The 24,919-nt window shown below is 46.4% G+C and overlaps 1 pseudogene; it reads right to left on the bottom strand.

Annotated features, from left to right (window-relative positions):
* Positions 1-23,260, bottom strand: part of LOC126030089 (ceramide synthase 4-like) — a 58,589-nt pseudogene extending 35,329 nt beyond the window's left edge.
* Between the last annotated feature and the right edge of the window lie 1,659 nt (positions 23,261-24,919).

Here is a 24,919-nt window from a genome sequence, read left to right as displayed (position 1 = left end):
AGCACAGAGCTGAGTCAGCCCTGGGCATCATTGGGTGTAGCCACGAACTAAAAAACAAAAAATATCAGACCTTTCTCAGGTGGATGGAATCTTCTGGGCCCCCAAATTGTTCTCCCAGCCCCATTTCCCCAATCTTTACCTCTCTTAATTCCTGGCATGTATTGGTAGCTAGTTCTGGCTCTGTAGGACTATTACTAATTTTCAGAGACAGTGAGCATTGCTCAATGACAAGGCAGTTGAGTTGTGACCCATGACACTTGCCCTGCACAAGAAGGTACTATCAACACCTCGTGCCCCAGGAAACTGAGTGACACAGTGGGCTATGGCAGAAGCAAGATTGTGAGCCCTCAGCTGTGCAAACAGAACCAAAACTCCCAGCCTTTACATTCGTTTTGTGTTTGTGTGTGGGGAAATGCTCAATCCCTGGACACTGAACATTTCTGGCAGTGCTTAAGGGACATTATGTGATTTCAGAAATTGAACCTGGGTAGGCCGCTTGCAAGGGCAATGTCTTCCCTACTGTGGTATCACTCTAGCCCTCCTTTTGCATTCTTGCACTTAGGTCCCATATGACACCAAGGATCTCAGAGACAGGACCAGGAGGAAATGTCTGTGCTGCCTCTGGCTGGAATCTCATAGAATCTCATAGAATCCCCTGAATTCACCAGGAATGATTCCTGAGCACAGAGCCAGGAAACAGGCCTAAGCAGTGTTGGATGTTTTGGCCTCCAATTACAATTTTACAAATTAAAAAATTACAAAATTACAATTTTGTCTCTCCAATTACACCCCAGCATGCTTCTGTATCCCATGATTCCATCTCCCCCAAATAAGAGTGTTGTGGGTGTGTGATCCTTCCTTTCTTGTTGAAAGGTCCGGCAGTCCAGATACTACTCTGACGCAGAGAAATGAAGAGACAGTTACTCGGGCAAAAGCTCAAGTGTGGTTCTTTATTCTGGCCAGCCAGGGTTCATTGCCTTGTTCAGAACGTAACAGGAGCAAAGGACCACGTGGCGTTCTACGTTCCTTCTTATATACCAGGGGTCTTCAAACTACGGCCAGCGGGCCACATGCGCCCGCAGAGGAGTCTGTACGGCCGCCAACAGTGAGCGCTGTTTGGTTGCCAAGATACCTGCCAGCATATACACTCAGTGTATATCCAAATATCAGGAACCATGCACTCAAAAGGGTAACCATCTTTGGTAGCACTTATGCCTGTGAACAGACTTTTTCAAGAATGAAACATCTGAAATCTCCAACCAGATCAAGATTAACTGATGCCCACTTGCATCACTTGTTATGACTGGCAGTGACAAATATGGAACCGGACATTGACCATCTCTTTAGCCAAAAGCAGGCCCACAGTCCCATTGAAATACTGGTGCGTGATCTGTTTATTTATAAATGGTTTTCATTTTATTTATATAAGATATGTGCAGTGTGAGTAGGAATTAGTAGTTCATATAGTTTGGCCCTCCAGCTCTCTAAGGGACCGTAATCCGGCCCCCACTTTAAAAAGTTTGAAGACCCCTGTTATATACCATAAGAAGGGGAAGGGGTAGTGACGACTTCCTTAAGGGCGGGACATCTGCCAAGGTAATACGAGTTATTGGTGGGGGCGAGGTAGTGATGACTTCCTTAAGGGGGGGACATCCGCCAAGGTTGGTGGGAGCAGGGTAGAGAGGACTTCCCTTTTCATTGTCCCTGTTCTTTCTTTTATTTTTGGGTTTGGTTTTTGGCCACACTCAGCAGTACTCAAAATTTACACCTAGCTCTGCACTCAGAAATGATTCGGGGCAGGTCTTTGGACCATATGGGATGCCAGGGATTGAACATATGTCAGCCATGTGCAAGGCAAAGCAAATTCATATGTGCTGTTGTTCAGATCTCCCCTCTCTTTATCTTTCTCTCTCTGCCTCTTTTGTCACTCCTAGTTGTATTCAGGACCTGACTCTGCACATAGGCATTGCTCCTGGCAAACTTGGGGGACACTGTGGGGTGCCAGAGATCAAATCTGGGTCAGCTATGTGCAAGGCAAGTGCCTTACCTGCTGTATTATCTCTCTGGCCTCACCCTTATTTTTTGTAAAGCATAAAAACTTTATTCCGTCTGCCAGAAGCCCAGATTCAGGGCTGTCTCCCAGAGAAGACGACTACCCCCAATGTCATGAATGAGATTATATAGAGATAAGATTGAGGAAAATTCTAGCTTCTGATGATCTTTAAAATGATTGCCTGTTCTATGATTAGGATTGTACACTACTGAAGTTAAAAAGAGTAATGTAGGTTAGTGACGTTTGAGGGGGTTAGAGAGTTAAGGAGTAAAAAAGAGCTTTTGTAGGGTGTGTGAAAGGGCAGAATAAAAAAATGAACATTCTAGATATGCAAAACATACTCTCAATGAATGAAGTACGCGCGGGGGCATGAGCCCCCGCGAGGTTCTGTAGTTTTTGGATGCATAGGGAGGAATTTCTCACCCCCTCCCCCCAGGGCTCGATTAACCAGGCGTGGCCCTGAGACCCGCCTGGTGTGGGGGGGATCTTGTTCCCCTGGACTAAGTGGTCAGCCCAGGGGGCCTATGGCTAGCTGTCCTGCCCAGAGCCCCCAACATACCAGTCAAAGGCACCAAACCTTTGCATTGTGTGTAACAACCCCAAACTGTTTCAAGACACATAAAATAGACACGTATTTCTTTAGAATATTTTGTGTTTCTTTTCCGACAGCTATAATTCTTACTAAATGTTGTCTTATACAATGACGATTCTAACCACTTTTTATCTTCTCTTTTTGAGCTGTTTAACAAGGAATTTTGGTGAAAGAGTCTCCCAGTTTAATGCTTATGATTGAACCATATCATGGGAATTGTTGGAATTGTTCCTATGGCCCCCATATGCGCCAATAACACCACGTGGCATTGCTCCTTTTTTGCATAGGCACATTAAAATGGGAAAATACTATACATACAAATAAGATCCTATCTAATAGAGATTGGAACACAAATCTTGTAGTGCAAGGGGTCCTTACACCCTGAACATTGACCTGGCACAGACCTCAGAAGAAAGCGCATTTTCCATTCACCCCTGAACCAGGGAAGCCATCCACGAAACATCCAGGCTGGTCTATAGCATCACCTGGAAGCAATCCTCTACCACGGAAGACCCTACACTGCTCAGACATCGACCTGCTCAAAAGAGACTTCCCTTAACACTGAGAAGACTTAACAACCACAACGACCTGCTTACAGGACAGGGCTCCCTGCAATGCCCTTTGATTGTGAGGTGAAACGAGAGGACGCTCCACATCCTGACTTCAATGTAGGATATGCAGATTCCAGGATCTTTAATACAGAAACATGATACCAACAACAGAGTCTGTGTGAAAAATAAAAGTGTGTTGGCACTACAGACAATGTCTTGGATTGGACGATCTAGCTTGCCTGGAGCTTAGAGAGTTGGTCTTGTGCCAGGAAACTTCAGGGGTCGGGTCTCTTTGTATTTAGGCCAAGGTTATTTCTTTCCATGTCCCTCATATTTTGATGGGCCTATGCAAACAACAATTGCCACTCTAACACCATTTTTACTGTGCTTCTTTGACTCTAATCCTTAAAAAGAACCCACTTAAAATTTGAGGTTAACTTAAGCTAATATGCATGTATATGGAAATTAAAAAAATACTATGCCTGTAATGTTTAAGGAGTTATGTAAGTTTTATGGCTTTAGATTGCCTTGTATGCTGTTAAGAAATATTATAATGTGTTACAATCTGGGGACTTGAGGGACAATGTAATTGTACATGGATTCTGTCTTATTTATCTTAATGTTCTTTGGTTCTTTGGCTGAAATTTCAAAGTTAAGATATCAGCAAGGGGACTTCTGAGAATTATGTTATGGGTGATTGTGCTTTCACTGTAACTTTACCTTGTCCTCTTTCTTTGCATCCTTGTTCTCATAATTAAAAATAAAAAATTAAAAAAAAATGATTGCCTGTTGTCTAGGGCATCTGGTAGGCTACCTGGTATGGCCAGGTAACTTGGGGCAGTGTTGATAAAAACAGGCTTGAGTAAGCTTAACATGTGGCTTACAACATGTGGACCTTAAAAAAAAAATGAAATGGCATCTCTCCTTGTTCAGAACCCAGGACCTGACATTTCTCCTTCTTCTTATGGACCTGAGTCATATTCTGGACTCTCCTTGAGGTTCCTTGTCCCCATCCCTGCTTATGGGCACTATTGGGACCTTAGCACAAGCATCTTAATCACACCTATGTGTGTCAGAATAGTGGGTGAGGAAATTAGTTATTCAATGACCTATTGAAAGCATTACAAAAAGAATAAGCAAACAGTGGCCTAGCCAGGGCAGTTATCCAGGGTGATGGAGTTACACACTGTTTATATCTGGGGGCAGAATCTTTCCTTTCTTGCAAACTGGCCTTCATTTATTATAGCATCCCCTGGATGACCCCAGATCTGTTCTCTTGGGGCCATACACAGTTCACCTTATTTTATGTACCTGAAGCCCAAACTCTTTCTGTTCTGCAGGACCACTTCTTTTAAGAAGTCCAGTGAGTGCTCTAAAAGTATGCTGCCAATTTCTGGGTAAGTCTGAGCCTTGACTCTCCTCTACTTCATGCTTGATGGTGAGGTTTACACTGACACCGTAAGGCACAGCGGTAGGGCATTTGCCTTGCATGAGGCTGACCTGGCAAGGACCGGGTTCAATTTCCTGCACCCATATGGTCCCCAAGCAAGCCAGGGGTTATTTCTGAGTACAGAGTGTCTTCTGAGCACTGCTGGATGTGGCCCAACAACTAATCAATCAATTAATCATTATATAAATAAAGTTTTAAAAAAAAGGTAGTGTTGAATTGCTGACTCTGTGCTCCTTATTTGCTTTAACTGATGCTTCCTTAATAGAAAGTTAATCTGGGCACATTCTTTTGGAGGTCCTACTAGTTATCAGAACTTCCAAAATGCTGTCTGAGACTTCCAGCCTTAGCCTCAGGGCCTGGCTCCCTCTGTAATTTGAGTATAGGCTGCCAGGTGGCCTCCCAGACACATTCCTATACCCTGCAGAGAAAGTCCCCCTCTCTCCCACATTCCCCCCACATTCCAGGGGTTCCATTCTGGACATGCATAAAATGAGAACGTTCTCACACACAGATGAGCATTTTACAGTGTTAGCATAAATGAATCTAATAAAGCGAAGCTTTTACCTTTTACAGAGAGAATGAGAGGGGCATGGTGATTTTATATTTACATACGAAAGGCCAGTTTGATGCTCATACTTAGGAGAGATTTTTGTTTTGTTTTGTTTTCCCCCAGAAAGCAGATGTGGTTTTTCAGTTGTTGTTTTTCTTGTTGTTGATTTGTTCTGTTTGCTGTTTTTGATTATGATTTCTGTTTTGTTAATGTTTGAATATCCATTTGAGATGGGAGTTTGGTGGGATTAAACATGACACCATGGGCCGGGCGGTGACGCTAAAGGTAAGGTGCCTGCCTTGTCTGCGCTAGCCTTGGACGGACCGCGGTTCGATCCCCCGGTGTCCCATATTGTCCCCCAAGCCAGGAGCAACTTCTGAGCACATAGCCAGGAGTAACTCCTGAGCGTTACTGGGTGTGGCCCAAAAACCAAAAAAAAAAAAACAAAACAAAACAAAAAAAAAAACATGACACCATAATGGGCACTGTTGCACTTGGTGGGGGAGGGAGACTCCACATTGGGTTACTATGGTGATCATTGATTTCCCCACCCCCCAACTAAGTGGAATCTTTCTCTCAGAGATTACTTCCCCTAAACCTGACAGTGCAGAGCCAAACCTCATAACCAACAAAACAATCTATTTAACACATGCCTTATGTTGAATTCTTTCTTCCCTCATCATTCCTAAGAATGGTTTAAATGATATGAAATTTTTCTTTTGGGGGTGGTGATCTATTTGGTGTTTGATATACCTGAATTTTACAGTAGCTTTAGGAATTACATTTTATAAAACTTGATTATGACTTTATATTTCTTTTTGTTTGTTTGTTTTTTTTGGGGGGGGGGCCACACCCGGGGGTGCTCAGGGGTTACTCCTGGGCTGTCTGCTCAGAAATAGCTCCTGGCAGGCATGAGAGACCATATGGGACACCGAGATTCGAACCAACCACCTTTGGTCCTGGGTCAGCTGCTTGCAAGGCAAACGCCGCTGTGCTATCTCTCCAGGCCCGACTTTATATTTCTTGACAATAGAGAGTTCAGAACATCATGCTTTGGGGCTCCTGTTTGCTTGATCTGCTTTTCATCCTGTACCCTCCTTCTTTATCGTTTCCAGGGATTTGAGATTAATCTTCTTTTGTTTTGTTTGGGCCACACCCGGTGACGCTCAGGGGTTACTCCTGGCTATGCCATCAGAAATCACTCCTGGCTTGGGGGACCATATGGTTATACCGGGGGATCAAACCCGCTGTCCATTCTAGGCTAGCATTGGCAAGGCAGGTGCCTTACCACCCTTGCCACTGCTCCGACCCCTGAGATTAATCTTTTAAAAGTTTTATTAAATTTTTGCTAATTTTTATAACCAAAAAAGAGCTTTAGAATAATTTCTATTCCTTTTGTACCCTGAATATCTCCAGCTTGATTGGACCTGAATAGAAAAATTGAAGCTGAGGCTCTGATGACTCAAATTCCCAACCCCAGTGCAACAAGGTTCATGTGAAAATGCAGGACAGGCTGGTGCAGAGAGGGTGCCATTGTCTCTTGAACATAATGTCATGATGTGTCTATGTCAAAAGTTCTCATATAACTCTTATAAGCTGAAAGGTCTATTTTTCTATTTTAGGTATCTGAACAGAACATTATAAATGTCTGTCATACAATAAAAATATTACAAAGTATAAAAAAAGGGGGCCGGGAAGGTGGCGCTAGAGGTAAGGTGTCTGCCTTGCAAGTGCTAGCTATAGGATGGACTGCGGTTCGATCCCCCGGCGTCCCATATGGTCCCCCCAAGCCAGGAGCGACTTCTGAATGCATAGCCAGGAGTAACCCCTGAGCATCAAACAGGTGTGGCCCAAAAAAAAAAAAAAAAAAAGTATAAAAAAATGAGAATGCTCTCAGGGCAACCCAAACCCATGGTTTGATATCCACATCTTTATTTTTAACACATAAACCTCAATAGCAGGAGATAAACCCCAAACAAATCACATAAGTCAGAGTTTAGGGGAGGGATCCCCAGGGTGACAGTTTGACCCACAAATGCCCATCCACAATCTGGGTAAGATGTTCATTCTTGCTGGTCTTCCTGAAGTCACCAATTGCTGCCATTAGCAGGAGCACCAGAATTATCTTCATTCTGTCCTGGTCCTGGGAGCTGAGTCAGTTGGATTTGCAGGGGTCCTTCTCATTCAGGCTGTGACTCTCCACCAAAAAGAGAAAGGAGGTTTCTGTGTCTTCTTCAATCCTGCAACTTAACAGTTATTGGGATGGAGCAGAAAAATACCAGGCCCTAAAATCCAGTTGACTAGAGAAACAACTGAGTGCTTTTTTGCCTTTCCTGCACTGGGTCAGACAGAAATGTCTCCCATACTTCATGCTAATTCTTTTACCCTTAATATTACCAGGTAAAGCTACAAACTTTGCTCCTTCTTTCCTTACACCACCCATCCTCGTTAAATGTTTGTGTCTGGTTAATTCTTTCTACTTGCCTAGACCTCCAGGGTAGATAGGCCTAATGTAATTTCCAATTGATGTTAATGGCTTTAGCTAGTTGAGTTCCCACAGCCCTTTATGCCCTTATCCCCCTGGAAACTTTCCTGCTAACCTTCCTGTCTTACATTTCCCTAGAGATTTGATCACCTTAGAAGACATTAAAGGGGAGTTTGGGAGACTATCTTTTATAACCTCTTCAGTCTTTCAAAGGAATCTAAACTTGCTCTATAAGTCTAATGCTACCTTAGCTCGTAAAAGGGCAATTGACTCATTTGGTTCTGCCGTAACAACATCTGAAAAAGATTAGATCAATTAGACAGGGAAATATTACCTAAACCGATCAGGACCTAAAACTGCAAATGGTCTTCTCTATCCTTGGGAGGACAGAGCAGTAGAAGACGCTCATTCTGCCATGATGACACAGAAGTTATGCAATAGAACCAAAGCATCCTAGCATTATAACTGTTTCCTGAGTATTTTTGGTATCTGTGTGAGGTCATGCTGCCAGTCTTCTTTGGGATAGACTCTCTGTTACAGATGTTGCCTGGAGAGGAGCCCCAAGACCTCACTAAAGTTAGTAACAGCAATTAAAACACAGCTCTAAATTACTTCTCCTACTGTCCTATTCAGCATAACTTCCCCCTGGTAATGGACCCTGCCCCCCCCCTCATCCTCCCAAGTCTAACTCTGCCTGGGAGGACTAACTCACTAGATGGGGAAAAGCATCATGCGCATTCAGAAGAGGAAGATAGAAGATAAAGAAGAGAACATTGGACGCATTCTGATACTGCATGTAGATCAGGGGTCTCAAACTCAATTTACCTGGGTACCACAGGAGGCAAAGTCGGGGTGATCCTTGAGTGCAAAGTCAGTAGTAAGCCTTGAACATTGGGGAGTGTGACCCAAACAACTAAAACAAAATAAATCAAAAAATAATTCCTGTAGGGCAGGGCCACAAAATGTTGTACAGAGGGCCGCAAATAGCCTGTGGGCCGCAAGTTTGAGACCCCTGATGTAGATGAACATTGTGTAGGCCTGAGAAGGACAGTAAGAAGACATGTGCTCAGAGGGGAGGACAGAGTAACCCCTGGGAGATATGTGGGTTCCAGTATAAGGCAAATGCATCACAGGGCTGGACCAGAGGGGAGTCCTGGGAGAACTAATTTTTGGGAATTGCCAAGAATAGCTTATAATTAGTATGTGTATATTAGCCTGTTGGGACAGAGCCTCATCAAAAGGTGGGACCCGACTTGCTTGTGGGGCAATGACATATCTCCCAGGAAACCTAAGGAAGAGGAGTCTAAAGTTATTAGCCTGAAAGTGGTAGGGTATTATGAGGAAAGGGCCTCAACAAATAGTCTGAGAGGGGTGGGGCCTTATCACCTAATTATTTGAAGGGCACAGATTCATAACCAGTAGCCTAAAAGGGTCTAGCTTTATCACACATAAATTCTAAGGGGAGGAGCCTCAAGTCATTAACGTGAGAGGGGTGGAGCTTCATATCTCAGGACAGCCTCTTGTAGTTGCTCTAATGGGGTAGAGACTCATCTCGAGTCACTGGCAGGGGCAGGGAGAGCTACTGGCAGCCTTGTACCCATCTCTCAAGGGTAATTAGAGCAGTCTAGTAGAAGCAACACCAGAAAGACGATATGCAGCAGGTTGGAGCTATAGGAGAAGACAATCAAGACAATCAAGTGGTGCACTACCTGCTCTTTGAAGTCCTCCGGGAGATTGTGGATTACAGCCTGACCCTAGATAGCCACAGGGGGAGAGTCCCGCTCCAACCACCAACTCACTGTGGTCGATGGAGTGTGTTTGAGGGTGTGGGGTGCTGCCACGCATTTCTCCTGGGACAGAAGGTTGCACACATGTTCCTGGCAGAGAAGTGGTGTCTGCCCAGCAAGGCTGTCCACTTTGCCTCATTTTGTGCTTGATGTAAAAAGGCAGTGTGATTTCTAGCTATATGTAGATACCAGCTCCAGGAGGTTCTAGTAGTACAGGGCAGGTATAAGGAGCTGTGGTGAGGCCCGGTTAGGTTAGCTCCAATACTGGGTCCCAACCACAATGGCTCTGTGTGTGTTGGGCTCACCCATCCATCATTCATTCACCCATCCATCCACCCATTGATTCACCCACAAACCACCCACCCACTCACCCATCCATCCATCTATCCATTCATACATACATACATACATACATACATCCAAACTAATCCACCTATCTTTTTGCCCACCTGAATCTATCTCCTGAATCTATCTTCTAAATCTACTTGTCTTTGTTCAATTATTCATTTGTTAATTCATCTGCCCTTTCATCCCTAAATCTACATACCGATCTCCACTACTCTTCAGTCCATCAATTATTCATTCCACATGTCCATCCATCAACCAACTTGCCCTGTTTTATTCCATAGATCTATCCATCAATTCATCCATCCATCCATTTGTCTGTCCATTCCTTCACTCATATATCTGTCCACTCGTACATGCGTTTGTCCATCCATCTATCCGTCAATCCATTCATCTGTCCATCTGTCTGTCCATCCATCTGTGTGTGCATACACCATTCATCCCCCATCCACCCATCCATCTCTCTGTTCCTCCATTCATTGTTCTTTACCTCCATCCATCTATGCACCCATCCATCCATCTATTCTTTCATTCATCCACCCATCTGTCTATTCACTTAACCACCCTCCCATACATCAGAATGGCTAAATATTGGGGACAGAGCAGACATTTCATTTACCCCTGGAACACAATGACCCTCATCCCCCAAGCACAAGGAATCATCACCAAATGAGCTACGTCCATGTGAGTGGAGGTGGAATAGCAAATAAGGAGGGGTGGTGAAATTAAAGGCAGAATGGTTCTCTTCCAGGGGTCACTCTTTGAGGTCACCCTTCAAACTTAGAGAGCAGCATCTCTAGCAGACAGGGTGCTTGTCTTGCATGTGGACAGCCTGGGTTTTATGTCTGGTACTTCATAGGTTCTCACAAGCCCTACCAGAGATGATCCCTGAACTCAGAGCCTGGAGTTAGCCCAGGCCATTGCTGGGTGTGTCCTTCACCAAAAAACAGCTGAGAATAGTCTGGGTTTCTGCAGCAAAGAGGAGTGGAGGCATCCCTTCCCAGGCCCCCCAAAAGATGAAGGACTGAGCAGTGGGGTGTCCAAGGAGCTTGTGGAAGACAGTGGTATTGGTGGGGGGGAAATGGAGGGAAGATTTGTTGGGGTTTGGGGAAATAGGGACCATGAATCTTGTGTCAGCAACATGATAAAATCTTTCAGACCTGGGCAATGCAGACAGATTTATGATCCAAACCAGACTCTAGCTTTTAACTTGCAGTTTGTGTCCCAGTGCTTGAGTAACCTGCCCTCATATCTTGCTTCTCCAACCTCTTTTCCAATATAGCTGTGGGCACAGCTTCATTCTACACACACAGACCAATAGCCACACTCCCGTGTGTGCTTCTAGGAGTTTTATTCCTCTGATGGAGAAACATGTGTTGAAAGAGTGAAGAATATGGGTGAGAGCAAAAGGGGTTAAGTGCAGTTTCAGGATAACTGGGGTGGTGTTTGCTTTGCATGCGGGTGACTCGGATTTGATCCCCTATCAAGAGTGACCCCTGAGCATAGTGTCAGGAGGAATCCCTGAGCACAGCTGGGTGTAGACCAAAAATGTAAGCCAATCTTCTTCCCTCCCTTCTTCCCTTCCATCGTTCCTTCCTTCATTCCTCCCTCCTCTCCTTCTTTCCTTTCTTTTTTCTTTGTTCCTTCTATCATTCCTCTCTTCCTTTCCCCCTTCTTTCCTTTCTTCTTCCCTCTCTTGTCCCTCTTTTCCTTCCTTCTTTCCTCCCTCTCTTCCTCATCCCTAACTTTCTCCCTTCCTTCATTCATCCCTCCATTTTCCCCATCCTTCCTCTCCCCTCCTTTACTTCCTTTCAACTTTCCTATTTTTACCCTCCCTTCCTTCTTTTCTTCCTTCATACCTGCTTGCCTTCCTCCATCTCTCTTTCTCCCTTCCTCCTTTATCTTTCCCTTACTTCCTTACTTCTTTCTGTATTCCCTTCTTTCCTTCTTTCTATCCATCCTTCCTTCCTTTTGCTTCCTTTATCCCTTGCTTCCTTCCTCCCTCCTTTCTTCTCTTTTCCCTTCTTTTCTCCCTCCCTCGCTTTACCCCTTTCACTATCCCTCACTTTCTCCCTTCCTCCTTTCCCCTTTCTCCCTTTCCTTCGTCCTCTCATCCCCTCTCTCCTTCTCTCTTCCTTTCTCCCTCCCTTCCTTCCTTGCCTATTTTCTTCCTTCCTTTTTCTTTTCTGGTCAAATGTGTGACCTTCCCTAAAGCACCACAATTCCAAAAGCACAAATCACTGGAATACCACATGAGCCTGTGTGTGAACATTCTAAACCTAGCATTTAAGCATCAGAGCCCAGTGTGGACTCATCTGCTACCCAACTGGAAGAGCAGAAGGGAGGAACTGGGCTGGGGGGGCATAGCAGTGGATTAAAGTTAGTCTGGCATGTGCCAGGGTCTGAGTTCCAATTCGCCCTCACATACCTCCTGCCAATCCCAGCACTACTGATGTATCCCTTCTCTCATCACAGCTAGAACCAAACATTGAACTGACCAGGATGGCTTTGGATCCTCAGAAGTGGCCTGTGGGAATTTTGAGCACAGTTTGGATGGTCTTCTGTATCTCTCTAAATAAAATTATACAAGTTATATCTATGGGGCTGGGTAGATCAAATAGGTTAAGGCTTTTGTCCTGCATGTGACTGGTCCTGGTTTAATCCTTGGTTCTACAGATGGTCCCTGAGCATAGAGCTAGGAGTTTCTGCCAGCATCTCCAGGGGGTATCCCACAACCTGAGCAATAAAAACAGCAATAGACTAAGAAAGGTGAAGGGTCTAGAGCAATGGTCCTCAAACTACGGCCTGTGGGCCACATATTGTATTTATTCCCATTTTGTTTCTTCACTTCTAAATAAGATATATGCAGTGTGCATAGAAATTTGTTCATAATTTTTGTTTTTACTACAATCTGGCCCTCCAACAGTCTGAAGGACAGTGAACTGACCCCCTGTTTAAAAAGTTTGAGGACCCCTGGTCTAGAGTTATAGGACAGAGGGGAGAACCTTATACATGGATGACCCAGGTTTGATTTCTAGAACCCAAGAGTCCCATGAAACCTTCCAGGAATGATCCTTGAGCACAGAACTAAGAACACTGAGGGGTGTATTTCCAAAACTAAAACCTGTCATGGTCTTCAGAAATTCCCAAATGGACAGAATCATGGCAGTGGCCCTAATTTGTGCAATGTACAACACCCAATGAAAAATTTACCCTTCTTTCCTTCCTTCTTCCCTCCTTTGTCCCTTGTCACCCTACCCCATCTTCCTGTAAAACCTTACCTAATGGTAAGACCAGCCCATATCTGGGAGGAATCTTTGGTAGGTAACAAAAGGATTGCCTGAGGGGCAAGAGAGGGATTCTGCGGGAGATGGAGGAAGAAGTAGCTGGAGGAGACATGGCAGAAAGAGATTAAAATGACAGAGGAGCTGAAGGGAGCATGCTTAAAAAGGTTTAAGATTATATGCCAAACATGTTGACCAAGGCCTTAATAAAATTGATATCTCCTGAAACCTACTATATGTGGATCATTTCCTCGTGGCTACCCTGAACCCTCAGACCTGCTGGTTGGAGGGAGTTGCAGGCGCCTGGCCTGGGCTGGAGGAGAAAGGCCTCTTCACCCACCTCACCCACCTCGATCCAGGACTCAATAATTAATATGTTTTTCAACAGTACCTCTTTTCCTTCCTTCTTTCCTTCCTCCCTTCTCCATTACCTTACCTTACCTTTACTCCATTACCTTACTCCTTACCTTTCTCCCTTCCTTCATTTATCCCTCCATTTCTCCCATCTGTTTTTCCTCCCTCCTTTACTTCCTTTTTTCTCCCTTTCTTTTTTTCTTTTTGGTTTTTGGGTCACACCTGGCAGTGCTCAGGGGTTACTCCTGGGTCTACGCTCAGAAATTGCTCCTGGCAGGCTCGGGGGACCATATGGGATGCTGGGATTCAAACCACTGTCCTTCTGCATGCAAGGCAAATGCCTTCCCTCCATGCTATCTCTCCAGCCCCTCCTTTTATCTTTTTAACCTTCCTCCTTCTTTTCTTCCTCCCTCCCTTCTTTTCTCCATCCTTCTCTTTCTCCCTTCCTTCATCCCTTCCTTCCTTTCTTCTTTCTGTCATTTTCACCTGCTCTTCCTTCCTCTCTGCTTCCTCCATCCCTTCCTCTCTCTTCCTTTCTTTCTTCTCTTTTCCCCTTTTCCCCTTCCTAGCTTTATCCCTTCCACCATCCCTTGTTTTCTCCCTTCCTCTTTCTCTCTCTCCCTTCCTTTTATCTTTTTTTCTTTCCCATCCAAATGTGTGACCTTCCCTAAAGTACCACAACTTCAAATGCCCAAGATCACTGGAATGCCACATGAGTCTGTATGCAAACAGTCCGAACCCAGCATTTAGAACCAGAGCCCAGTGTGGACTCTTTGGCTACCCCAACAGGAAGAGCAGGAAGAGAGGGACTGAGCTGGGGGGCCACAGCAATGGGTCAAAGGTAGTCTGGCATGTGCCAGGGTCTGGGTTCCATCTTGCTCTCACACTCCTCCTGCCAACCCCAGCACTGCTGCTGTATCCCTCCCACCACCACAGCTAGAACCAAACATTGAACTGACTAGGTTGGCTGAAGATTCCAGAAGTGGTCTGTGGAAATTTTAAGCACTGATTAGATGGTCCTCTGCACCTCTTTAAATAAAATTATACAAAAGGTATGTCTATGGGACTTGGTAGATCGAATAGGTTAAGGTTTTTGCCCTGCATGTGACTGGTCCAGTACTGGTTTAAACCTTGGTTCTTCAGATGGTCCCTGAGCACAGAGCTAGGAGTTTTTTCCAGCATCTCCAGAGGGTATCCCACACCTAAGCAATAAAAACTGCAATAAACTAAGAAGGTGAAGGGACTGGAGCAATAGGACAGAGGGAAGGGACTTGTACATGGATGACCAAAGTTTGATTTCTGGGACCCCAAAAGTCCCATGAAACCTTTCTGGGACCCCAAGAGTCCCATAAACCTTCCTGGAGTTGTCCCTGAGCACAGAGCTAGGAATCATCCAGGAACACTGAGGGGTGTATTCCCCAAACTAAAATAAACAGAAGAAAAATCTTCAGAGATTCCCAAATGGGCAGAATCATGGCAGTGTCCCTAAGTTGTACAAAGCCCAACTTATAATGGAAAATGGCCAAACAGTTGAACACAGGCAAGCCTGACACTGCTCTGAGAGCACTGAGTAGTCAGCCTTGTACATCATCAGGTGTGGACCCAAACTATAAAACACATAAAAATTCAGACCGTCCTCAGATAGATGGAATTTAAGGGTCCCCAAATGTGCTCCCAAACCCCTTTCCCCAAATTTTATCTCTCTGCAGTTCCACACATGTACCGGGCAGCTACCTGGAGCTCCGTTTGACAGTTCCTGGTTCTTTAGGGAAAACAGATATTGCTCAATGATGAGGAGGGTGAGGTGGTGGCCTATGATGCTTGCCTGTGGGCAGACAGTTGCTGGAGACATTCCATGTCCCAGAGAATCTGAGTCGCACAAGTGGGCTACAGCCAGAACCAAGATTCTGACCCCTCAATTGTCTAAACAGAACCGAATAGAACCAAACTTCCCAGTCTTTGCATTCATTTTTTGGGGGGAAGCTTAATCACTGAATGCTGAATCACTCTGGTAGGGCTTGAGGGACACTATGAAATTTCAGGAATCAAATATGGATCAGCCACATGCAAGGCCAATGTCCTTCCTGCTGTATTATGCTATTGCTCCAACCCTCCTTTTACAATATTGCCCTTTTGTCTCAAATGACACCAAAGACAGCAGAGATGGAACAGGAAGACTGTTGTATGTGCTGCTTCTGGCTAGAATCCAGACTCTGAATTCTGCCAGGAGTGATCTCTAAGCACAAGCAAGGAGTCAGGCGTGAGTAGTGCTGAATGCTTTGCCCCTATTTGGTCTCTCAGGCTGCATCCCTGCACTCTCCTATATCCTCTGATCCCATTGCCACTTTATAAGAACGTGTTTTTCTGAGTGTGTGATCCTGCTTGTCTCTCCTTCCCTATTTTTTTCACCTTTTGCTTTTGGGGGGGGGGAACACCCAGCAGCCCTCAGGGGTTATTCCTAGCTCTGCACTCCAGAATCACTCCTGCCAGTGCTTGGGAGATGTAGAAGATGGAAGCCAGGTTGGCTACATGCAAGACAAACAACTTCTCCTATTATTCTGGCCACTCAGTTTGTTTCTTTTGGGGGGCTAGGACCCTACCCATCACTTTTTTTCCATTTTCTGCCCCTCCACTTTTCCTTTTCTCTTTCTCTCTCAACCTGTTTCTTGTAACACCCTGCACCCTGCATTATCCATACATTGCAAACTGTCTCCTCTTCCAGAGGACCAGACCTCATCCATGCTGACCTTGAAAAGCAGACATTTTTGAGGGGCTGGGTGGCTGGGGGTGGGAAGTAGCCCAGTCTTGAACAGGAATGGGAGGCATCTCAAAGGGAGCTCTCTTTAAGAGTACCTCACCCCTCCCGCATCCCAGCCCAATCTGAACCTCCCCACTGGGTTTTGACCTAGAGGGCTCAGAGAAGCTGTGTTTCTGGTGATGGAATGAGGAACTGTAACTTTCAGTATGGACCCAGAGACTGGGATTGAAGGGAACTAAGGCTGTGTGTGCCTAAAAATGACTATTTTGTCTGGTCTGTGAAGAAGGTTTTGACAACTGAGCCTGAGGATGTGAGACAGGGACTAAAGTCTCAGGTAGAGAGTTTGATTCTACCCCAATTTTATTTCCCATTCCTGCCTTTACAACTAGGGCTTTCTTCCCGCCATTTTATCCCAAAGTAGAGAGTGTGGGCAGAATCATCAGCCACGTGGGGGCTTCCCATCTGCCCCAAGTTGGTCCCCAGGACTACCAGTACACAGTTCAGTTTGTGGGGACTGACCCTCCCAAGTTGGTCCCCAGGACTACCAGTACACAGTTCCAGTTTGTGGGGGACTGACCACCCTCTCTGAGCCAGCCTAGCTCAGCTGCTTTGTGGGCCACGTGTGTCCTGATGCATTGCTGCCCGGATCCAAGAGCCATCAGAGATGGTCACCCTTGGCTGGTGGACCACTTTGCAATGGAGGGTTTTTCTTGACCACTTCATCGTCGCTAGAATCTGACTCCTCCACATCACTGCAAACATCTTTTCTCTGGGGCACAGGGAGGATAAGAGGACAAAATTCAGGTTGTGGGAACCACAGAAAACTCATAGGAAGAGCTCTGCCAGTCCCAGCCCCTCTTCTGGCCCTGCACATCTGGCTCTTCAGATGGAACTATAGAAACCTACCTCTACACTGACCCCCCCCCCGACTCTTCAGTTTGAAACTATAGTGCCATTGGTCTCTTCCCCAGTCCCGCCCACGTTCCCCTTTACTGTTGACACTATAGAGCCCACCTTCCGCCATGGCGGGGCCTACCTCCCCCTTTGAGAGGAACCTGTAGAGCATGCGCAGAATGAGTGAGAACCATAAGGCATGCAGCACATGAAGCATCATCAGGAGCCCGTTGCAGAAGTAGTAGATGAAGAAGGGGCTGCTGCCCTCGATGAAATCGAAGTAGAAGGTGTAGTGGATCCTACAATCAGTGGGGGATGAGCTTCACCTGTGCTTCCCACTTCTTTGTAGACACCTTCTGGGCATTTCTGCCTTGCCAGGTGTCACCTCCATGACCATTTCTCTGCTCAACACTGCCCCCTAGAGTGAAGTCAGGCATTGCAACGGTCTCCCTATCTTGCTACTTTTGGGGGGACCATACCTGGCAATGCTCAGGGCTCACTCCTGGCACTGTTTTCACAAATCATTCCATGTGGGGCTTGGTGGAAGGGGACAAAAAGGGGATGCCGAGGAGCTGCAAAGCAAACACCCACCCCACCTTGTTTCTAACAAGATAGTAGGTGGCTGGGCTGAATGTTCTGCTGTGAAGAGCTTCACCAATCAACCGAGCTAGTGTCCACTTCTACCTCCCCAGCCAGGCGCCATGCTTCACACTCTGGGCCAGGAATCCAAAAGAGAAAGAGGCAGCGCTGGAGCCCGCTCCCCCAAACTGCCCAAACCCAACTCTGCAAGGGAGGACTGACTCACTGGGTGGGTAAGATCACCAGGCGCGTGCAGAAGAAGACGAAGGCGAAGATGAAGAAGAGAACGTTGGACACTTTCTGATACTGTGCATAGTTGAACAGCTTACAGGCCTGAGGACAGCAGTGAGGAGATATGTGCTCAGAGGGGGAGGACAGGGCAATCTTTGGGGAGATAGGTGGGGTCAGGTCCAAAGCAAATGCACCACAGGGCTGAACCAGGGTAGTGCTGGGGAGAGGTACCAATTTTTGAGAACTGCCAAGAATTGTTTAAAAATTAGTATGTGTCTGTGTGTGTTAGCCCAAGTAGGACTAAGCCACATCTCCCAGGAAAGCTAAGGGGAAGAGCCCCAAGGCATTAAACCCGGGGGGGGGGGGGCAGAGTTTCATTTCCCAAAAACACTAAGGGGAGGAGCCTTATGTCAGGAGCATTAGAGGGGTGGAGCCTCATCACCCAGAAATGCTGAAGGGAGGAGCTTCATGTGATTAGCCTGAGGGAGACAGAGTATCATTTCTTCGTTCCTCTGAGGGGCAGGGCTTCAACAAATACTGAGAAGGGCAAGGCCTTATCAACTAGTCATTTCAAGGGCGCAGACTCATTAACCAGTAGCCTAAGAGAGGGGAGCCTCATCACTCAGATATGATAAAGGGAGGGGCCTCATGTCATTTAGGCAGGAGGGGCATAGCTTTTTCTCCCAGAAAGTTAAGGGAGGAGCCTCAAGTTATTAACCTAGGAGGGGGAGAGTCTCATCTCCCAGGAAGCTAAGGGAAGGAGCTTCTTGTCATAACCAGAGAGGGGTGGAGCCGCATCTCCCAGGATAGCTAAGGGAAGAAGTCTCATCTCCTAGGAAATCTAAGGGGAAAACCTGTTAGTAGCCCTAGAACATTGCAGCCTCAGGTTGGGCAGGAGTAGGAGGGACGGCTGCCAGCCCTGAGCCCACCTCCAGCAGGTAGTGAGACCAGTCGTGCAGGAATAGCATCAGAGAGCCAATACGCAGCAGGTTGGAGATGTAGGAGAAGGCGATCAATGTGATGCTCACGAAGTGGTGAGCCACCAGCTCCTTGAAGTCCTGCAAGAGATGGAGGGTCAAGGCCGAACTGTGGATGGCCGGCAGGAGGGAGAGGCCCGCTCTGACCCCACCGACTCACTGTGGCCAACAGAGTAGCACTGAGTGCAGCATGCTTCTCTACTGAGAACAGGGGTGGCATGCACTTTGCTGGCAGTGAAGTGGCACCAGCCCAGGGGGGCTCTCTACCTGGCCTCACCTTGCGCTTCCTGACCAAAGGTAGCGTGATGAGCAGCGAGATGTAGAAACTCAGCACCAAGAGGTACCAGCAATACAGTGCGGGCTTCATGGGCTATGGTGAGGTGAGCCTGGTTAGTTCAGTGGTTGGGCCCCATCCAGGTATGCCTCTGTGTGTGTATGTGTGTGTGTTGGGCTCAGCACCCAGAATGCCAGTGAGACCTAAGGGCCTGAGCCCCTCCCCTATTTCTAGAGAAAATCAAGGGAACTAGCTTGGCAGATCCTGCTAAGAATCTGCAGATGTGTACCTCTGCTCTGGGAGCAAGGAGAGACCCAAATAGAACCTCAGAGGGAGCTGAGTACCCATGACAGCTCTGGACGTCTCAGAAACATTTCCTGCTCACCTGGTTTGGGTAATTTTCCCAGCACATAATCGGTTTCCAAAACCAGGACTCCTGGGAAAAGGGAGAAAGCACAAGAATGGAGACCCAGGACTCACCTTCTATCTCCAAACAGCACCCAGCCATTCCTGTAAATGTGGCTCCTACTCAGCCTGTGGTATCTGCTTCTTGGGGTTTTTTACTAGTTTCTAGCTTTAGCACCCCCAGTTCAGTTCCTGGGTTGCCGGAGGCCATTTAAAATGCCAAAATCTTGAAAAGATCTGTGGTCTCATCTCTTTCCTAAATTTAATAATTTTGTAGCCAATTTCATTTGCCTCCACCAATTTTATGAAGAATTCTTTCAGCATACTATTCCATAATATTTTTCTTTTCTTTCTTTTTTTTTTTTTTTTTTTTTTTTTTTGGTTTTTGGGTCACACCCGGCGGTGCTCAGGGGTTACTCCTGGCTGTCTGCTCAGAAACAGCTCCTGGCAGGCACGGGGAACCATATGGGACACCGGGATTCGAACCAACCACCTCTGGTCCTCGATCGGCTGCTTGCAAGGCAAACACCGCTGTGCTATCTCTCCGGGCCCCATAATATTTTTCTTAGCCATAACATTAAAGTATTTTGAGTTAAAAAGATTTTAAAAAATACCACGCATGGGGAGAGTCACTGCAGTTCTTTCTATTTTGTCAGTAGGGCTCAAAATTCACTTTTAGCTCTATACTCAGAGATCACTCATGGCTCACTCGTGGAAGCTCTCAGGGGTTACTTTTGGTTCTGTGCTCAGGGAACATGCCTAGTGGAGCTCAGGGGTTAATTACTCTAGGCTTTATGTTCAGGGATCACTTTGGTGGGGCTACGAGGACCCCATGCAATGCTGGGAAGCAAACCTAGGTACTTCATATAGAAAATCAGCACCTCCCTTGCTGTATTGTTCCCACCCCTCAATGTCCACTTCTTCTCTCTCTGCCTTTATGCCTGCATCTGCACACCAGCCCTCCCACTTCCTGCTTCCCTGACCACCCATCTCAGGAACACCAAAACACTCACTTGGTAGAGGATGGCAAAACCACCAAGAAAGCAGCAAAGGAAGAAGGTGAACCTCCAGCTGCACACATAGGGATGGGGTGCACATGAGATGATGCCTGCAGAAATTACCTCCCAGCTATCTCCCCCAAAGGACCTTTTCTCAGCTCCCTACCCCTTCTGGGGCTAACCTGGCCTCACAGAACTTCTTGCTCAGTGGGGGCCGGTCCTGGTTGCGGCGTCTACAGAACCAGCGCCGAGTCTGCTGCACTGTGAACCCACATTGGGCTGCCAGGAGCGCCATCTGGGCCTGAAAGAAGACCAGGATAATGGGGGGGGGGTGGGTAATGGGATGACTCAGGCCCCCTGTCCATACCTGACTTCTGTAGGTCCTTACGTCCTGCCTGTGGTGTGACCAGATAATTTATAAGGATTGGGTTGTCCAGAGGTAAAAAAAAAAAAATCCAGCCATTTTATGTATGTTTTATGTATGTGCTCAGGAATTACTCCTGACTCTGCACTCAGAAATCATTCTGGGCAGGCTTAAAAGACCATATGGGATGCCGGGGATTGAGCTCGGGTCTGTTGCAAGTAAGCCATGTGCAAGGCACATGACCTACCACTGTGCTATCACTTCAGACCCTTGTTTTATGTATGTATGTATGTATGTATGTATGTATGTATGTATGTATGTATGTATGTTTTTGGCTTGTTTTTAATGATGGGAAGGGTTGCTTAAACCCGGCGATATTTTTTGCTGTCTGTGACACACAAGAATTATTCTCCAAATACTGCTAAAAGGACTTCATGGCATGCCTAGATTTGAACCCAGGTTGGCCACAAGTAAAACAAGATCACTGACTATTTGAATATTATTCTGTCACTGCAATCCTGAGCAAGATGGAAGTTTTGAGGCTCCCTACAACAATTAAAACTCACTCTTTTTTTGTTTTGTTTTGTTTTGTTTTGTTTTGTTGTTTTTTGGGCCACATCTGGTGACACTCAGGGGTTATTCCTGGCTATGCACTCAGAAATCGCTCCTGGCTTGGGGGACCATATAGGACGCCGGGGAATCGAATCACGGTTCGTCCTAGGCTAGAGCAGGCAAGGCAGGCACCTTACCTCTAGCGCCACCGCGCTGGCCCCAGGACTCACTCTTGTTCTAGGAAGAAGTTAGGTCTGCCCTGCTTTGTTGAGGAGATGTATGGGAAAGAAAGGGAGACTAGAAAATTCTCTGGGACCCAGGGTTTGGGAATTCATACTTGACCATTGATAGCTCTCCAAACACTGCTGGGTACCAACCTATGGTGCTAGGCTGCTCACAGGGTAGCCACAGTATGGATGGAAATGAGGGGGTGAAACAGGTTGTTCTTCTTCACACCATACATGTCCTTACATAGCACCTGGCCATTTGGATACCGTGATGGGTTTCCTGTGGGAGATTGCTGGGCTTCAGGCATTGAGAGTGAGAGGCTCTGGCTTGTACCTCGTTGGGTTTCGGTCCAACTGTGATAAATTGTCTCTCTAGCACAGGGTTGGGCTTGGCTGGCCGCCGAAGCTGATCCCGCACTCCCATCCAATGGCTGAGGGGCAGAGCAATGAATCTGGGAGTGAAAAGGTACATGAGACAGGGCTATAGACACATGAGATCACAGAGTTGAGATCTTGGGAATGTTTCTTGGTGATTGCTCTAAACTGAGTAGAAAAGTAGTGTTTCATAATTTGGTATAATGGTGTAATTAAGATTATTCAGGGATGGGCTCAAAGCACAGTGGGGAGTGCACTGGCCTTGCCGTGGCCAACCCAGGTTTGATCTGATAAGGTCCCCCCTAGCTCAACCTTGAGTGATTTTTGAGGACAGAGCCAGAGGTAAGTCTGAAAATTGCCCAGTTTAACCCCAAACAAAAGATTGACACAATGATTGGGGTCCCTTTCAGCACAATCCTGAGGGTGAGAGATTCCCATCACCTGTCTCCTGGCTCCTGAGCAGCACCACACCAGAATTGGGCTCCTTCTCACATTTACCCCATTCCAGGGCAGAGACTCACAACAGCCAGACCCTGGACAGTCAGCACAAAACCCACCAAGGAGCGCCCTTGGTGGAATTGAGCCCAGAGGTCCCAGGTTTCATCATCCCTTGAGAATTGTGCCCCATAAAACTTCATTCAAGATTCAGTGTTGATAGGAACAGGAGAATAAACTGATTTTTTTTAGAGGGGGTTGCAGTGCCACACCTAGCGATCTTCAGGGCTTATCCTGACTCTGTGCTCAAGTATCACTCTTGGCAGGGAGCAGAGCTCAAAGCCAGATGCCACCTATAAAATACAAACACACACACATGCATGCATCTGTGTACATACATGCACACAAATACATACACAGACAGATTCAAGAAATACACATACAAATACTTACACAGACAGATATACAAGAAGCCACATTGATGATTCATGCAACATGTATACATGTAAATACACAGACACACATGCATGGTGACCCTCTGCAGGGACAAACAACTTGAACACTCACCTCTCAAAAGTGAAGCGAAAGGCCAGCAGGGCAACTGCCAAGGGCAAGGTGGCCAGCAGGTCCCGGGGATGGGGATACACCTGGCCATCTCGGTCCTCTAGGTCAGCCCATGTGGCATTGGGCCGAAGCCAGAGTTTCTCTGACCAGAACCATTCGTTCAGGCTGGACCACATCCTGGGGAACAGACTCCAGTGAGTGGGGGAACTCAGCTGAGGTCCTCTTTAACCCCAAAATCTTTGGAATCTGGAGACAAGGGTTGGAGTCTATTTTTGACTTTTGATGTTTAGGTCACACCCGGCGGTGCTCGGGGCTGACTCCTGGCTCTGTTCTCAAGAGATCATGTCTAGAAGGTATCAGTGATGCTGGTGACTGGACTGAGGTTGACTGCATGGACATTAAGGTGAATTCCTTACCCCTTTCACTATCTCTAAGGACACCATGATTAAGTTCTTATGTAACAGGAAGTTATTTCTACTCAAGATTACAGTGGAAGAATTTTGGGACACACAGTTTCTGCCCTAATCATTTCAATCTGGTTGGATAAAGCAGCAGTGAACTGCAGAGGGAGGCAATGTTTCAGGAACAGATTCATGGGAACAGCCCCAGCTGACATGATGGAAGGGGTTTGCTTTCTTGCTGAACAAAAAAAACTTTTCCTTTTCTAAAACATGTGTGTATGAGGGATCAAGCACATCGCATGCATAGAATGAAAGTGCTTCACCAATGAGTTACAACCCTTGCCTTCTTTCCTGAGCCCTGAAGTCACTTTCTCAGATTCCCACATCAGTCCCCACTGGGAATGTTTATCTTTTTGTCCATCCACCCACCACCTATCTATTCATTGATTTATTTATCAGTCCATCATCTTTCCACCCATCCATCCTTGTTTTTACCCATCCATTCATCCACCTACCTGCTTGCTTACCTGTCTATCTCCTGAATCTACTTGTCTTTGTCCATTTGTTAATTCACCTGCCCTTTTATCCCCCTATCCATATACCCATATCCCCACCCTCCAATCCATCAATTCTTCAGTCCATACACCCATCCATCAACCAAATTGCCTTGCTTTATTTTATCCATTTATGCGTCATCCATCCAACCATTCATTACCCATCTACTTACCTATCTGTCCATCCAAATATCCATCCATCCATCCATCAATCCATTCTTCCATCCATCCACACTTCCACCTATACATACATACATACATACATACGTTCATTTGTCCATCCATTCATCCATCCATCCATCTATCATTTTACATATCTACTCTTTCATTCAACAATCTGGGCTGGGTATCGGGGTCACAGAAGATATTTTTCCCACTGAAACACACTGACTGCCACCCAGAAAGCACAAGAACTCCTCACTAAATGAGCTATTCCTGTGTGTGGAGAGGCAATGAAATTAAAAGCAGAGATGGTCTCTTTCAGAGGACACTCTTTGAGATAGGCTCTCAAACATAGAAAACATTATCATCAGCAGGTGCAGTGCCTGTCTTGCATGCAGCCAACCTGGGTTTCATCCCTGGCACCTGATAAGTTTTTGCAAGCCCCACCAGGTGATCCCTGAGCTCAGAGCCGAGAGCCAGCCCAGGGTGGACTCACCAGTTACCCCAACCCGAAGAACAGAATTGGGAGGGTATAGTTTGGGGGGCACTCTATCTCTACTGGTTAATGGTTCAGTCTGGCATATGCCAGGGTCTGGGTTCCAACTTGCTCTCACATGCCTCCTGTCAACCCTCAGCATTGTTGCTGTATCCCTCCACCCACCACAGCTGCACCCGAACATTGAACTGAATAGGTTGGCTGAGGATCCCTGGAAGTGGT

This window comes from Suncus etruscus, chromosome 15 (genome assembly GCF_024139225.1).
Source record: "Suncus etruscus isolate mSunEtr1 chromosome 15, mSunEtr1.pri.cur, whole genome shotgun sequence".
Taxonomy (NCBI): domain Eukaryota; kingdom Metazoa; phylum Chordata; class Mammalia; order Eulipotyphla; family Soricidae; genus Suncus; species Suncus etruscus.
Note: the sequence above shows the minus strand (reverse complement) of the source record. Positions and strands in the feature narration are given on the sequence as shown.